This window comes from Crocodylus porosus, unplaced genomic scaffold, assembly GCF_001723895.1.
Source record: "Crocodylus porosus isolate Cpor-Errol unplaced genomic scaffold, CroPor_comp1, whole genome shotgun sequence".
Taxonomy (NCBI): Eukaryota; Metazoa; Chordata; order Crocodylia; family Crocodylidae; genus Crocodylus; species Crocodylus porosus.
Genome location: NW_017728915.1, coordinates 1009977 through 1014076, shown reverse-complemented (window position 1 = coordinate 1014076; position 4100 = coordinate 1009977).

Sequence of the window (4100 nt, the reverse complement as noted above, 5' to 3'; positions counted from 1 at the left end):
GGTCATTTGACCCCAGTACTCTTTCCTGCCATGGCAGGGGGTTGGACTAGATGATCTACTCAGGTCCCTTCTGACCCTAGAAACTATGAAACTATCACAGCCTCCCAGGTAACGTGGCACTCTAGGCATTTCAGTCAGCAGAGCACGTGTGCATCTCAGCCCCAAGCTGTCACTTTGACCTTGGCATAGAGCTATGAAGGGTGTAGAACTACCAAGCAGGGTTGCTGCTTGCTCTCAGGAACAGGAGCAGGACTAAGGGTATCCCTTTGAAGAACCCAGGCTCTGCTGGCAACCTCCCCTTCTTCCCATCTGTCTCTGCATGGGAAAGCTCTGTGTCCCAGTTTCCGTCACAGAGACCAGGAACATGATTACCTTTGTGTGGAAAAAAAGTATTTCTGTTGCCTCCTGCCTTACTCGGAGCCTTCCCAGCACCACTATGCCAAAGCCGTTCCTCTCCTTGAGTCCGTTTGGGAGCAGGAGCTGGGTGGGAGCCAGGGGCTTGCATAGTCATCTGTGTTAATAAATGGAAAATTGTTCCATTTTTAATCACACAGGTGTGCCCTGGAGAAAGTGCACTTCAGGCCAGCATGGCTGGCATGGCTCCAGGGCTGAGTCCAGCTCCCTTCCTCAGCCCTGCCTTGTGGCAGGAATCCTATGCCCTGCCTCCCCCACAGACAGCTCTCCACTGCCTAAGCAGCACAGCTATCATGGAGCATGTGTCCAAGCAGAGGTCTTTGCTTCTCTGACCTACAGGAGGCGCTCCCCAGGGTGATCTGTAAGGAACCAAATCTATGCTGGGATTGGAGTCAATTTCCCCCTGCCTCTGAATGGGCTAAAGTAGGATTTAGCCAGAGAAGAGAATTGTATGGCTGTCTCACAAGCTGTTAGGATTACAGGCTGAGTTTGGGCATCCTAGGCTGTCAGCCTGTATCTACCCAGCAGACCCTGTTTAAATCTAACATCCCCTTGACAGTCCCTCACTAGGCAGTGAGCCCCTCCATTTACAGTGTCCCCACATGCCTCCAGGAGCAATGAAGCATTGGCTGGAGCACAGTGTTGTTTCCCAGCCTCACCAGTACAGATGTTCCCACAGTGAGCCTGTCTGTGACCAGCTGACCTTTTCCATCCCTCACATCTTAGCTCCCTACCTACCCACCCATCCCATCTCTCAGCTTATTCCCTCCATCAGGGCATGGGAAGGGGAAAACGGCAAAGGAAATGAATGGGGGTGTGGTTAGCCCCAACCTCAAGCAGCCCAGCTCTATGGCCTGAGAGCAGGGCATGTGGCTGGAACAGGCAGCTATCTGATGTGTGCCACAGCCTGTGGTGAGATCCTGCCAGACCATGTCCTGATCCCCATCTGTTTCTTGCGTGTGTCTGGTTTGTTTGTTTTTTTTAACTTCCATGCTGGTCATGTTAACTGCTCCACAATAAATCTTACTGAAGGACCTGCAGGCCACTGCCTCTTGCTCCCCTGCAGGGCTCCCAGCAGCCTCCAATGAATCTAACATTATCCAGCATCCATTAAGCCCGAGGTCAGGGGAAATTAGCTGCAGGTCTACTCACTTGGCTCATGCTCCATCTCAGTGCCCTAGGGGCTCTCCGACAGCCATGTGCTCCATAGCCCCTCCCCCTGCATTACACACAGCTGGACTCATGGATACTCTAAAACTGGGGGGGGCAACTGGAGCAATTCCCAGTCTGGGCTGGGAGAGACCAGGCAGGTCCTGCTTCCTGTTGCCATGAGAATGCAGCCCCCTGGCCTTTGACTGCACCAGGCTGTCAGGACAGGGGTGATCCTGATGGGTGCTTAGCAGGCCCCAAAAGACGCTCAGTACCCTGAATTCAAGAGACCTGACCCTGTGAGAGCCTGAGCACCATCAATTCTCACTGCAACTGGTGACTATGGAGGGGGCTCAGTACTTCACAAGATCAGAGCGTGAGGGAGGCAGGGAGCAGGCTGAGAGCATCCTGCAACCTGCTAGGCTTTGGCTTCAGTGGACATGGCAGGTGCTCTCCATTGTGTCCAGTCATGTCTGTACCGGATACAGGAATGGCTGGAGCTCTGTCTTGAGAACTGTGGTAAAGATCTAGCCCAGAAGCTTCCAGCTGGCCTGGTAGGGGCTCTTTTCCACAGGAGTGGGAGATAAACCCATTGGGCACCTATTTGGCTTCTGTCAGCATTTTCTGAGCCCAGTGACTGTAACCACGTGCGAATGAGAAGCCAGTTTTGGGGTCAGACAGATCTCTCTCTCTCTCACACACACACACACACACTCCCTTTCCCTCCCTCTTTCCCCTGGTTTTCTCCCACTAATTCTCAGAGGTGCTGCACTTCTGTGGCCCACACTTGTTTCCATCAGGGTTGTGGGCACTCAACATCTCTGGTGATCATGAAGTCCTAGACAGGAGCCCAGATATCCCCCTGATGCTGGTCTGAGGGGCTGCAGAGACCATGCTCAGCTGTTGGCCGGGGGAGGGGTTGGAGAGCTGGGTAACAAACTTCAGCAGTGATCCCTGTAGATCATTTTAAAATGCACCATCTAATTCTGTTATGCCACACAAGGGCAGCTGCCAAATAAAGCCTCCCAGCTGGGAAAGGTTAATGGAAGGATTAACATTACTGAAGCAGCAGAGCTGTATAACTAGCAGTATTGTTGGCATTTAGGCACTGTGGTGCTCTAGCCCTTCAGAACTGCTCTTGCTGGCTAAAGGATAAGTGACTGACCCCTAGTATTAGATAACTCACTAGTGCATCAATGCATTTGTGGGTGCCCCTCACCAGGGCATTTCTGACCTGCTATGCTCAGGCCTCTCCAGGGGTGAGTCAAGGGCGATGGAGCAGGAAGGAGTTGGTGATGAAGCAGTGACTGCTACAGAGAATGTCTCTGTCTGCTTCTTCCTGGCTCTTGGAAATGAAGCTGGCACCTTTCTGGCATCCTTCCCCACTTAGGGCTTCTGAATACTTTCCAAGGGGGGCCATCTTCAGCACCAGCCTGGCCTGGGGAACAGAAGGGGTGTGGGCAGCAAGGGCAGGAGCCAGAAACCATGAACTTTCCCTGCTGAATGAACTACCAAGTTGGAGCTTGGCCACGGAGCTGCTTCTTCAGGAAGTCACATCAGGAGCAGCACAGACCTGCCTGAATACATTTAGGTATGAAGGACTGTCCACTTGAAGGAACAATGAGGCTGCCATGGGTCATGGGGGGCCTTGTAAGGAAAGGCTGTTTTTCTTGTGTTTGGCTGCTTCCAAACAATGAGCTAGTGAGGACCAGCCAGCCCTACTGGGGGGGAGGGAGGAAGCTGTGGGGTGGGTGGAAAGCTCCAGCATTTAACTGTAGCTGTACAAACCCCCAGTTCAGTGTGAAAGGCCAACGCTGCTGGAATTGCTCCCCCTCTGCTATTCCACTTTGTGCCCAGGTCTGCCTAACCCCACCCCTCCCCTCCCAGCCTGAAACCTCCTACCCAGCTCTGCCAATGTCCCTCATTCTCAGTTTCCGACACCCCTTGCTCTTCCAGTCCTGAGCTCCCCCTACTGTTTTCCCATTGCACCTCTGTCAGGACAAGCAGGGTCTGCTGTCCCCCCATTTCTACCGGCACACCTAAAGCAATCCTGACCTACTACCCCTCACCCATTCCTCTTCCGATCCTGGGATCCCCTGCCTGGCTCCAACAATGCCCCTGCATCCCCTTCTCCTAGTCCCAAGGTACCCTTGAGCATTCAGTGCCGACTGCACTGCATCCTACCCACTGATATCATGTGGTCACTAGGGGCGAACATTCCTGCTGACATAACTCATGACTTCAGTGGAGCCCCAGGGTGCTGGGACCCTGATCTTAGCCCCTCATTGCTTTGGTAACATAAGATATTTTTAAACTCCAGTCTCCACCAGCCCAGGAAAACCATGTAACTGCCTCCATCTCCTGTCCACCACTCCTTGAATCCACCAGCCTCTTATATTCCTGTGCAGTGCCAGATAGCTTAGCCTCCTCCAAATACTGTCAGGCAAGCTACCAGCCTCTTGCTTCCATGGTGCCTTTGCTTCTAGTTCAGCAAAGCCAGAGAGCAGCTGGAGGATGCAAAGACCAGAACTTCTTAG